Genomic DNA, 14,180 nt, shown 5'->3' on the forward strand with positions numbered 1-14,180 from the left:
CTTTGAGCTCTTGAATTCATGTTCTTACTGAGTCATTCTCTAAGGTGAGATTATTGTGATGAATTTTCTTATGCTTTGAGGTGTCCTTTTACATGTGGGGTCCCTATCTTTCCTTTGACACCTCCATCCCTTCCTTGGCTACTCTCCTCCTCTTCTCTGCATGTTTTGTTTTGTTCTGCTCTGATATAGTGGCAGATCTGCCATGGCACTTCCCTTCACACAGCTCATGATGGAGCGGTTCTGTTCAGACACTTTCTCTGATATGATGTGAGTACCCTCATGAATCTTCCTGGTGTAGCTGAACCAAGTTGCTTTTGACCTTCCAGCTCCTGTGGGAGGGCTCTTCAGTTTCTATCTGTTTTTGGTGCCCAGAAAGAATGGCATGTGGGGAGAACTCAGCTCAAGTGGTATGTTCATAATAACACGTAATAACACCGTGGCTCCCATCTCTCTTCTGAGATTTTGTTAAATATCCTTTAGAAGGAGTCAAATCATCTAGTTTGATGACTCACATTCTTATGGGGGCTTTACTTGGGTTTCATACTATTTCCTCCATTCATTTGCCTCATTTTTCTAGGATAGGAATAATTCAGCTTCTTGGCTTCAGGACAGAAGGAGAAAGTTAATCTGTCAGTTTACTATCCCTTAAATCCAAAAATGCTTTACTGATATTTTTCAAGCTACATCTTCTGGTGGAAGAATACTCAAAAATCGGCTATACTAATTTACTTATAATAAGATTACAGATAGATGGGTTATAGGCCATCCATGATGGTGCCAACAACTGGGAGAACCAGTCTGGTTCTTTTTCAACCTTCATGACAGGGCAAAAGTGTTTGCTATACCCCCATTTTTAGATTTTGCCTGTGTTCCTGGCATTCTGTTTTAGAATTGACTTCAGTCAATCAGTATCCAGCCCTCCCTGTTCTTGAGTGGGACTAATAAATTATATAACTGTAATTTTTAAAAAATCTTTACAAAACACAAAAAGAATTCCTGTATTGGAGTAGAGGTTAAACTATCTGGCTTTATTATAATTTCCAGTTAATTTATTTTATGATTCTGAATAGGTATATTGTGATCTAAAACATGTAACTTAGAAACAGGACAACTAAAGGTGACCTCCTAAGAGGACTCAAATTAGATGAACATATACATAAGCTGAAAACATCTGTCAGCCAGAACCCACAGCAGATGGAAAAAGTCATTGAGTAATATTTAATAAAAGACAAGGGAAGCAATAAGGGATCATAAAGCAGCCTTACTCAGGGACTAGGAGTGTGGGATGGTGTCGCCACCCCTAAATCAGAGGGGCAAAGAGAAGGTGAGGGGCTCCCTTACGTGGAGGAACACATTCACAACTGAACCCTTGGCCTGGGAGGGAGAAAGCGACAGGGAAGGACTCCTTCCCTTCCAACCTCCAGTCTTTCACCAGTGCCTCCCATTGGCCAAACCCATGGGGAGCCAGATGGCGGGAGACCAAGTGTTGGGGAGAGTAGGGATCAAGCTCCTGGGGCATAGTGAGGCAGGGAAGAGGGGATAATGGATCTGGAGGAGCTAATGGAGACCAGCCAGCACAGCATCTTACACTAATAGTCCATCTCCAAAGATCATTTAAAGGACAGGAATGAGAAGCTTTAGAAAGAACAGGCATGATTTTCTGCATTTACACAAACTTACGAAAGTCAATTATGTATAATTTGTAAAATAAAGTTGTTTCTTGCATGTTTCACGTATATAGGCACTCACATGCAGAGGTGGCCCTACCATTTTCATGGCTAATGCTTATTGATTGCTACCTGCAAGGGACTTCTCCAAGAGCCTTATGTGGATTTACTCACTTCCTCCTAAGCAGTAGGTATTATCATCATCCACATTCTGCAGGTGAGGAGACTGAAGCTCAGAAAGGCTACCTTAGGTCAATAACAAGACGTGGGATTCTAACTCAGGTATCTGGCTCCAGAGCATTTCCTCCTAGCTACTATCCCTATGCTAAGTCTACACTGTTAGCATACAGACCTTGTCAACTGCTTAATTCTGGAGTCTCATGAGTCTTTGTGTCATTTTTATTTTACTTGAGTAATCACTCAGTTGGCAAACTAACTTAGTCTGAAAGAGATGACCCACTTCTCAAACTGCACAGTGTCTGAGAACCAGAATCCAAGATGTTCTGTGCTGGAAGGGAACTTAGCCAACCCTCTCTTCAGTGTGACTGGACCAGTCACATCCCCTCTCTAACCTTATTAGCATCTTGCTGATTCACTTACCAGATCAGATGTAACTCCTGTTTTGTAAACTCTAAAACCATCCTTCTGAAATACTGCACAGCTCCTTAACCGTGGCACTGTGAAGATATTTTCATCAGATATGATTCTAATAGCAATTTGTGGCAACTCTTTCAAAAGGAAAGAAATCTAAGTTTCTTCTTATGTAACAGAATAAAGAATATGAAGATTTTGTAAGAGAAGTAATGATTTCAGTAGCTTTGGAGAGTGAAACTAGGAATTAAATATAATCAGATAGAATTTATCTCTAAGTTGAAGGTCAGTTTGGGAAATGTCTTAGTTAACTTGGACGGCCATAATGAAATACCGTAGACAGGGTGGCTTAAACAACAGAAATTTATTTTCTCACAGTTCTGGAGGCTGGAAGTCTGAGATCAGGGTGGCAGCATGGCTAGGTTCTGAAGAGAGCTCTCTCCCTGGCTTCCTGATGACTCCCTTCTTGCTGTGTGATGTCCTGGCATTTCCTCATTGCATTCCAGTGAAGAGAGAGAGATCTCTCTCTTTCTCTTCTTATCAGGCCAACAATCCTATTCAGTTAAGACCCCACCCTTATGACTTTATTTAACCTAAATTACTTCCTAAAAGCCCCATCTCCAAATACAGCCACACTGGGGGTTAGGACTTCAAAATATGAATGGGGTGGGGAGGGGGGTACATTCAGTCCATAGCAGGAAAGTACTTTTTTCCTGATTAGATTAGCAGGACAAAATTATTCTGAACTTCACTCTATCCAAGAATAACTTTATCTAAGCAATTTAATATCTAAAATAGAAATAATAACCCAAGAAAGTTCATTTAAAGAAATAAACCAGCAATTACTGATAGGTGAATTTCTTAAGATGGCCATAACATGGAGTTCTATTAGCATTTGTAGCTTAATTCAAGTTAAATTGATATCATATAGTTTCTAAGACAGATCGGACTTGAAATTGCAGGGATAATCAATGTTTCTCTTAATTGTTGCCTCCTTCCCCAGTCAGTGTAAATGCAGGTGACTATGGGAATCGGGGTGGAAGAGGAGAGGCAAAGATTGTCTTGGGTTCCTTCCTTTGGGGCTTCTGTTCTGTTGGCTTAAGACAGTGAATTGGGGAGGCTGTTAATTGGAAAGAATGACGTATTTGTGCACTGGTGTCAGAAAGACTTAGGGTTCAGATGAATACAATCAACCCACAATGCCCACCACCCCTCAAATGGGGTGTTTCACACCCCCACCTATGAGCGGTTTGGTGTTTTCCTTATATTACTTCTTTCCACTCTGAGTTTCTTTAGATACGGCTTTTAACCAGATTTCTCAGGAACACTAATATTCTGGAGTGGTAGGGTCAGTGGATGTAAGGGCATAATTGCACTGGGCCTCAGGCAGCTCTAAAGACAGCCTTGTCCACCCCAGAAGGTTGGTTAGTAAAGAGAATTACGAGCAGACGGTCAAGATACACTTTCACATGACAACTTGTGCCTTCACTTAACAACTTGTATAGCTTTATGTAACCTCTCAGATTTCGATTTACTTATTTGTAACATAGATCTCATAACAGTACCTAACGCATAGTGTTGTGAGCATTATATTATTATAAATATGTGCATACGCGTGTATATTTGTATCTACATATGTATGTAGAAACATCTACAGAAAAAGAGCCTCTCACTCGTGACGACTTAATAAATGTTTGTTGTTATTATTGCTTCTGAGTTGAGCTTAAAATTTCTGTTTAAATCTCTTTGGGTAGGTATTTTCATCATAGGTCCAATTTAGTTAAATTTCTATGCATTTTTAAAGAGCAAAACCAAGAATAAGTTTGAAGTTGTAGAGGAAATTATGAAATTATAAAATTGGATTGGGCAGGTGAATTAGCCTAGGTTGTAATATGTATGTCTTATCTGGCTCAGATTTCTTTAATGAGTAAAAATAACATTTTCTGAACCATGAGACTGCATCTGTTGTTCTGCTATTGTCTCAAAAAAAAAAATCACATGCTTTGGACTTCAATACTGAAAATAAATTTATAATACAAAAATAAATCCTACTTTTTCCTATTTAACAAAGCAGTTGATCACCAAGACATTTTACCCTTTTTTAAAATGGAGAAAGCATGTGCTACCTGACCATACAAATACTAATGAAACCCCAGTGATGGTCTGTACTGTCATCATTTGTCAGGTGGTCAGATAAAACGCTTTATACACTGCCACTTGGGTCATCTAATTAAACAAAACGATATTTACAGCAACAATGTGCATGATCAATACTGAAGGATGACTGTTGACTGTAAAAGTAAATTCAAAATGACAATTTTTAAAACAATCACAAACTTACAGAAAAGTTGGAAGTAATAGTACAAGAAACTTTTTCTTTCCCCGAAGCATTGAGAACAAGTTGTCAAGCTGATGCCCCATCACCCCAGAACCCGAGGGTATATATTTACTACAAACAAGGAAGTCTTCCTACAGAGTTACAGTACAACCATTAGAATCAATAAATTACCACAAATACATCAAGAACATTTCATCCTCAGAACCCATTTAAATTTTGCTCTCATCCCAATAATGATCTTAATAACAAAAGGGTCCAGCTTAGAATCACAGGACACATTCAGTTGTTGAGTCTCCTTTGTTTCTTTTCCCTGGAACAATCTCCTGTCTTTCTTTGACTATCATGACCTTGATACCTGAAATTTAAAGGCCAACTATTTTGTGGAACGTTCTCAGTTTGGGTTTGTCTGACATTTCCTCGGATTAGATTCAGGTTAAGCGTCTTTGGCAGGAATATGACAGAGGTGATGCTGTGTCTCCTTGTTGTAGCCTGTCAGAGGGCACACAATTTTGATTAGTTCCGTTACTACAGAAACTCACTTTGATCACTAAATTAAGGTGGACTCTGCAAAACTTCTCCACTGTAGTTTTCCTTTTTGCAATCAGTAAGTGTTTGCTGGGCTGGTACTTTGAAACTATGTTACTATTCCATTTCTCATCAAACTTTCAATTTATTTATTTGTATCTGAATGGACTCACAGTTTCCTATATTATTCAACAGGTCATAGTTCGCCCCTATCATTGTTGTTTATTTCGATGTCTACATTGTCTCTGATTGGGCCATGCAGGGACAACCACTCCTGTGGACACCCTCATTCTCTTTGGGTTTGACACCCTGCGCCCTCCTCCACTGCCCTCTCCTGCAAGTGCCCACTCAACCCACTGGGGCTTTGGTCCCCTGATCTGGGCCACTGCAGCTCCCCCCGGGCTGGCATGGATATCTGCCTCGCTCTGCTCTACCTAACGGCTTTAGGACTAAATTGTTCAGGAGAGGGAGGTGAGGGAATAGGAGGAGAGGGAAAAAGAGTAAAAATTACAATTTTACAATAAGTTGCATAGCTTTAAAATTCTGCAACTTAAAAAAAAAATCTGTTTTTTCTTACATTTTATCAATTTCATATAAGGAAACCATCAAGTCACTCCTAGGCAATTCACACCTGTATTTGAGCATACTGGTCAGAAATTGCCTGAGAATTCTTTTAAATAAATCTTTTTAATACTCGTCTATGGGAACCTCTTGAGTCTGCAGCGAAGAACATGGAGGGAGGATCTAGTCATTTGAAGGAGAAGACTAATGATGGATTTCTGAAAAGCTTTTTTCAGAAGCTTCACAAGTATGCAATTTAAAGTGTCTGTTCACTAAAGAAAATAATAGAGCATGGAATAAATGAAAGATCTTTTTGATTATGGGGGAAAAACATTCCCTTTTAAGGTTATAGAACTGTTATGGTGAAACTGACTTGGGACCTGTACATTTTCTGCTGTTCAAATGTAAACTTTAACCCTGATCTGACCTCAGTGAGGTGTATACTGTTGAAGAAACCTGTCTGCACACGCTGAGATGATGTCCAGACAGGAGGGAGCCTGACCGAGTGAACTCAGCTTTCCAAGACTCCCACCACCCTGAATGAGCTGTAGTGTTATCTGACTTTCAGAAACCTGCACTGCCTCGTGATATCTCTCCTCCTGCTCTCTCATATTAATTCTCCTGCTAGTAAACATTTTATATGTTTCTGCTTTGCTTCATCAACTAGGCCGTAAAGAGTTAGATTATACAGACAATACAATTAATAACGTTTTTTCTGTATATCATCCAAAATAGCAGTAGGTGTGAAATTTTTTGTAGAATAAATCAATGAATCAAGGAATGAATTAATGGTCCAATCAATCAATTAATTAACTCAAGTACCTGGCATTAACCACACTTTTAAAACACTTTTCCACCCTAAAAGCCCTTGGGTTTGGGTTTTTCAAGAGAGAAAAAGAATCTCTTGCTTTTAATGATCATGTTTTTACTTGTAATAGATGCCCTAACTTGAAAAAATAATAATCTCGTATATTTTCCCAATTTCATGTAAGAAAACCAAAGAACATGTAAAAAGGAACAATTTTAAATCTAATATTCCTACCCTGCTCCAAAGAAAATACTTAACATCACTGGACTTTTGGTGCCATTAATGTAAGAACATCGCTGATGTCTTGAGGCAGATACATAGCCTCACTGATCATAGTCTGTCTGTCTTTCCAACCTGCCTTAGCTATACCAGTCATCTTTAGGAAGGAGTTCAACACATCTTAAGAGTATTATTATTACATAGGCAACAAAAAGAACGTCTCTCCAGAACATGGCTTAAAGTACACCATTTAGAGCAGCAAATGCTATTTTGAGACAATGCTATATTTCTCCTCCCGAAGACTAGTTCTTTACACACATTTTGAAGGTGTTAATGACAAGCAGTAATGTGACATCTCTTAGCTATAGCCTGAAGAAGGTGAGTATTTTACATAAAAACATTGAAAGTATACAACCAATATTTTGTGCTTTTCTTTCTTTCTAAATGTACTGTTTTTCTATCAGTGACTACTAATAACAGTAATTGCACCAGATGATGACTTAAGGATTTAATATATAAAACAGAAATCACACTCCATCACTTCCCTGCCCAGATCCTCTAATCCTCTTACAGTGGTCTACTAGGCCAGGCTTGACATGGTTCCCCATCTCTCTCTCCCTGAGCTCATCTCCTACCACTCACTCCTTTCTTTGCAAGTTCCAGCCCCCGGGAGAGCCAAGATGGCTTCTGTCTTGTGCCTTTACTTTTGCTTTTCTCTCTGCCTGCAGCTGCTGCTAGTCCAAAGTGCGCCTTGGTGGGTGTGATGCGGGTGCCTCAGCCACCTGTTTTCTTGTATCAGCTCCTTCCATCTCATATAAACATACACTGTAAGTAAACAGAGTGTGTTTTCTATGCAAATGAAGCTTCAGAAAAAGTCTCCTCAAACTTCTTCCAACCAGATTGCTGTCCCTGTATAGAAAGCCTGGAGTCCTCTGTCTGAAGGTCTTCTCAGTTTCTCCACACAGCTGGCTCCTTGTCCCGCAGGGCTCAGGTCAAACGCCAACCCTTCAGAGAGATGTAATGTCACCTCTTCTCCCACCCCAGTCACTCTCCTTACTGAGTTCCTCACTGTGTTTTATTTTCTTCACAGCACTTGTAACTATCTGAGCTGGTTTATCTTCAGTGTTGTCTAATCGTCGTTTATATTTCACAATAGATTATAAACACAGTGAAAGCAGGAATTGTGTCTGGTTTTTTCCCTACTATATCCCCAGCTCTTAGAATGGTGCCCCATACACAGTAGGCACTCAAAATCTATCTGTTGAATGCATACAAAATTATTTCTTTGCTTAACAAAATTGGATGCTTGGCCCAACTCTGAACCAGATGACTCTAGCAATCATATTTAGCAATCATGACAATTTCAACTGCCCTCTAACCAGTATTTCTTCAAAATATTTAAATCTTGCTCTATTTATAACAAGACACTTCTAAAGAAAAGCAAATGAGTATGGTGGAGAATGAAAAATTATGGCTATTGGAACTTCACTTTGGGGCTCATTCAATCAAAAGAGGAAGTCATCAATTCCCCATCCCTTTTCCCGGGCCTGGTGAATGGCTCTACCATTCACCCCATACGTTGCTCAAGCTAGAAATTTGAAAGTCATATGAGGACTGGACTGCTCCCTCTCTCATCCCTTCCACATTCAATGAACCCTATTGTTCATGTCCCCCAAATGTCTTTTCTGGCCATTCACAATGGTGTCCACTCGAGTTCTGATCTCCTCATATCTGAACTAGCATGCACTTAATATATTTTGTTGAATTTGGAATATTCCCAATTTCGGCTTTAAAAACAAAATTTTTCTTTAAAATTTAGTTTAAATTTCTCATCTTTTTGCAATACTTTTAAAGGAAGAATCCTGCTGAAAAATCAAAGAAAATTCTGGATATCATCAGTAAAATTGTACAGACCTTTAGACAAATAGATTTCAAGTATAATTTTTAATTTTTAAAAAAAATACATTTGGGGGCTAGCTCCATGGTGTAGTGGTTAAGTTTGGCCTGCTCTGCTTCAGTGGCCTAGGTTTGCAAGTTTGGATCCCAGGTGCGGACCTACACCACTCTTCAGTCATGCTGTGGTGGTGACCCACATACAAATTGAAGGAAGAGAGGCATAGATGTTAGCTCAGGGCTAATCTTCCTCAAGCAAAGAAAGAGGAAGATTGGCAGCAGATGTTAGTTCAGGGAGAATCTTTCTTAGCAAAAAAATGGTCTCTTCCCTGGAAAGGTCAGAGATCCCTGAGATACATTAGTGTTCAGAGAATTTGATAGATGTTTCTGAATGACATCAAATATAATTGCAAAAAAATTCAAAATATAATTTAAGCTTTCCTTATTTGCTATAGATTTAGATGTTGTGAAGTGGTTTCAGTTTCATATTACAATATGTACTGAAGAAAATATTCTACTGCTATTGGGTGGCAATGTAGTATTTTAAGGACCATTGTCAAATACACCTTAAAAAAACAGTTGAAAGAGAGAATTACTTGAGGGCACTTTTCATGACAAAGGCAAACTAAATTTTAAGTAATACTGGAAGTAGGTAGCAATATGGAGATAAATGCATTGTGGGAAATTCACATTGTCCAAATGGTATAATTAGGCAGTTTCATAGTACTATTGCTTGCATATAATTAGGATCAACTAGTTTTATCCAAAATTGTTTGTATTCATCAAAGAAAGCAATTGAAATTTCTAGATATTCATGGTATTAAATATTTTCGTTATTTTTTTTTACTTGCTCTTCTGGCAGATCAAAAGTGATGTTTGGATATTTCTGATGTGAAGTACATATATAGAAAACACTGGATTGACAGAAATACTTTTAAATTTCCATGCAAATGAGTTGAAAAAACCCATTATTGTCATTTCAATTATTTTTGAAATGTACAAGGAGTTTTTTTTTTAATTGCTAAACACCTAATAAATTGATACTTTTCTTATTATGGAGAAAAATGTCAATATAAGAACACAAAAATTACTTTACAAAATTTACTTTATATTACTTTCAGTTGATTTTTAAACTGAGTTGATGTGGAAAGAAACACTACAATCTACGAGTGCAGATCTGCTGTGCCATCTAATGGAACCTGACAAGGCTGAAAAGGCCTCCAGTCCTAATGAGCGCTGTACGACCACTAACAGGAATGCCGTGGGGAACGGCTCCTCTTGCCAGAACTGGATTTGGAAGCAGCAGGAGTGATGAGTCCTGGCAACCAGGCTCTGCTTGTTCTTTTAGGGTTTGAGCCTCAAGAACAACAGTGTACACAGACACACACTCAACAACATCACACTTCAGAATCAATGCATTTTGCTACTTGACCTTTCAGAGCAACTGATTCTCCGTCCGTCCCTGAGAACTCCACGTTTCTTAATCTTTCCTTCTTGACCCTCTGCCTCTGGCTTCCTTCCCTCCACTCTGTTCATCTCCTTATTGCTTGGTCTACCTCTCTCGACTCTCTCCATGCTCATCCTCTTTCCTCACTTGCCCCTGCTGATCTCTGCTTCCCTTGGGTTTCTTAGACACATATTTCCACTTCCCTTCTTTGCTTCTGTGGGTCCCCTATCCCCGTCTCCTCAACTGAGTCCTTTGTCTTTGACTCCAAGCCTCTCAGGTTTCCCTCTCCCTGCGGGTCATTCCCTTAAACCTCCTCAGCGAGCCTCTGCCCAACTCTGTTCTTAGGTTCCCAGCCTCATGCTCCCCTTTGCCATTCACTGAGCACTTACTGAGAGTTTCACACAAACAGTCTCATTTCACCTTACAAGAGCCCAATGAGGTAGGTATTACCAACCCTAGTTTTTTGGATGAGAAAACTGAGGCTCAGAAGGGTTATCTTGCCCAATTTCTCAAGGTTGATAATTGTGCTAGGATTTCAATCCAATTGAGTCTCACTCGTAAACACTGTAGAATATTGGCCTCCCATTTGTTAAGCATTCATACAAGACTTTCCCTGATCTTACGCTGTGACTTTCTTCGTTTACACCTCTTCATAAGACTTAGTTTCCATCTTTTACTGCCCATCTGAGAACTGGATTCCTATATCTGAGTTTCTGCATTGTAACCCAATTACTCCTCTTCCTCTCCGCCTGGCCAAGGGAGACCAGGAAAAGTTGGGAAAGAGAAGGACATGCAAAGTCTACCCTTTCTTTGCACCTTCCAGGCATTTGATGAGCGAGTCCTGTCCTATAACGGCATTCCAGGGTCTGGAGACCCAGTTGTGAATTGACAAAGATTGGCTCACAAATCAACCAAGCATAGTGGACAGACTCTTTGCTTGATGCAAGACCGACTGGTCCAGCTGGGGAGAGGTTGATGCTAGACTCTCAAAGGGAACCAGCTTCAGTCTCAGCACAAGTGTCCCTGTTGAGCTTTGTGACAGAATATGGCACCATGGCTATTGCTACAACTCTTCCTCTTCCTGACTTTCCCCAGCTCTCTCTTGATCTAGTCAGATGGTGCCTCAGGAGCCGGATTTCTCCTCTAGCCTCCTGCCTTGGTTTTGGCCTTGGCCATACTCCTGGATTGCTCCCTCTCTCTGATTTCCTCTTGGTTCATCATTCTGGTGGCATGCTTGACTTTGTCACTCCAGGTCCCCCCGGCTGTCTGTCCTTATGGATACCATGAGTTAAAACCTGGCCATCCCACAGGCAATTTGCCTGCACTTGTGAAGATCAATCTCACTGCGCCTTCTGCTCGCCCCGCCCTCCCCACACCTTCCTCACCCACAGACAACTGTTTCAGCCCTCAGCCCCTCAGTCTACCCTCTACCCAAGGTTAACAGGCCAAGCTGTTGGAAGAAGACAGGTCTCTCTCACCAGCCCTTGAAATTGTGGATTTGCTAAGATCTTATCTCCATCTTCTCATTTGCATAAATCTCCTTAGGGACTCATTCCTAGTGGTGCTTTTCTCATGACTTTCTCATCACCTTCAGATCTAACCATCCTTGATGTCTCCTGCTCTGAGTCTCGCCACTGTGTGTAAAAGAAATTCCTAGGTCTATTTCTCTCTTGCTACAGCTTCCGACCAAAAAATAAATCACAGTATCAGCTGATTTCTCAACTGCAGTCATTCTATCTCTTTCTTTAGATTGAGCTTTATTGAGGAATAAGATACATACAATAAAGTGCACTCCTTCTAAGTGTACAGTCTGATGAGGACTGACAAGCGTAGACACTGTCACCATCACCACAGTCATGACATAAACATGCCCATCACCCTAAGAATTCCCTCATGCAACTTTGCAGTCAGTCCCTCCTCCCCACATGGTTCTGGCCCCAGGCAATCACCCATCTGTTCTCTGTCACTGTAGGTTAGTTTTGCCTATTCCAGAATCTCATATAAACCATCTAGAAAGTACTCAGGTGTCTGGCTTCTTTTTCTCAGTCTAGCATTTTTGAAATTCATCCATGTTGTATGTATCAGTAGATCATTCCTTTGTGTTGCTAAATAGCATCTATTCATCTTTTTTTTTTTTTGGAAGATCGGCCCTGAGCTAACATCTGCCAATCCCCCTCTTTCTGCTGAGGAAGACTGGTCCTGGGCTAACATCCATGCCTGTCTTCCTCCACTTTATATGAGACGCCGCCACAGCATGGCCTGCCAAGCCGTGCGACGGTGCACGCCCGGGATCCAAACCGGCGAACACCGGGCCGCTGCAGTGGAGCGGGCACACTTAACCGCCTGCGCCACTGGTCGGCCCCTCATTTCATCTTTTGAGCTGTTATAAATGGTATTCTATTTTTAATTTCAGCATCCACGTGTTCATTGTTAGTATACAGGAATACAGTTGATATTTGTGTGTTTATATTGCCTTCTGCGACCATGCTGAACTCATTTAATAGTTCCAGGACTTTTAGTATGAAGGCTCCTTGGGGTTCTCTACATGGCAATCATATCAACTACAAATAGGGAGACAGTTTTATTACTTCCTTTTCAATCTGTGTGTCTTTTATTCGCTTTTCTCGAATTGTTACACTGACTAGAACTTCCAGTACTCTATCGACTAAGAGCGGTAAGGGCAGAAATCTTTGCTTTGATCCCAATTTGAGGGAAAAGCATTCAGTCTTTCACCATTAAATATAATGTTAACTTTAGGTTTTTTTTCTTTTTTTTTAATAGATGCTCTTTATCAAGTTGAGGAAATTCTCTCCTGTTCCCATTTCTCTGAGAAATTTTATTATGAATAAATGTTGTATTTTGTCAAATACTTTTTATGCATCAATATGATCATGTAATTTTTCCTTTTTAGCTTGTTAATATAATAATTACATAGATGGATTTTTAAATATTAAATCAGCTTTGCATCTCAAGTCTCACTTGGTCATAATAATTCTTTTTATATCTAGTCATGCATCACTTAGCAACAAAGATACATTCTGAGAAATGCATCATTAGGTGATTTCATCATTATGCAAACGTCATAGAGTGTACTTACACAAACCTAGATGGTATAGTCTACTACACACCTAGGCTTTATGATACTAATCTTATGGGACCACCATCATATATGTGGTTCGTTGTTGACCAAAACATTGTTATTCAGTGCATGACTATATTGTTATATTTTATTTGCTAATATGTTGTTAAGAATTTTTGTGACTATATTCATCAGGGATATTGGTCTATAGTTTACTTTTTTTTTGTATTCTTTGTCTGGTTTTTCTTATCAGGATAATGCTAGTTTCATATAATAAATTGGCAAATATTTCCTCCTTTTCTATTTTCTGGAAGAAATTGTGTAGAATTAGTGTGAATTTTTCTTTAAACATTTGGTTGAATCTCCAATGAAACCTACTAGGCCCGGAGATTCCTTTTTTGGCGGGTTTTAAGTGGCAAATTCACTTTCATTAACAGTTACAGGGCTATTCAAATGATCTATTTCATGTTGAGTAAGTTGTGATAAATTTGTATTTGGGGAGGAATTTCATCTAAGATGTGAAATTTTTGTGTGTGAAGTTGTTTGTGGTTTTCCCACATGACTTTTTGGATGCTACAGGGTCTTTAGTTCTATCCTATTTCATTCATTATATTGATAATTGGTATTTTTCTTTTTTTTGTAAGTCTTGCTAGAGGTTTGTCATTTGTATTGATTTTTTTCAGAGACCTATTTCTTTGTTTCATTGATTTTTTTTCTATTGATTTTGTTTTAAACTTCATTACGTTCTGTTCTTATCTTTATTATTTCCTTCCTACTAATTGTTTTGGGTTTTTTTTTCTTTTTCTTTTTGGCTCTTATTCTAGATTCTTAGCTTAGATTGTTGATTTGAGGATTTTCCCTTTTCTGATTAAGAATTCAATGCTATAAATTCTTCTCTCAGCACTGCTTTAACATTGATTTTGCATTTTTCCCTGTCGTGGGGGAAAACATTTTCTTTCACCATTGAGTATAATGTTAGCTGTAATTTTTTTTACTTGCATTCCACAAATTTTGATATGTTTCATTTTCATGTTAATTCAGTTCAGTCTATC

Source organism: Diceros bicornis, chromosome 2, assembly GCF_020826845.1.
Source record: "Diceros bicornis minor isolate mBicDic1 chromosome 2, mDicBic1.mat.cur, whole genome shotgun sequence".
Lineage (NCBI taxonomy): Eukaryota > Metazoa > Chordata > Mammalia > Perissodactyla > Rhinocerotidae > Diceros > Diceros bicornis.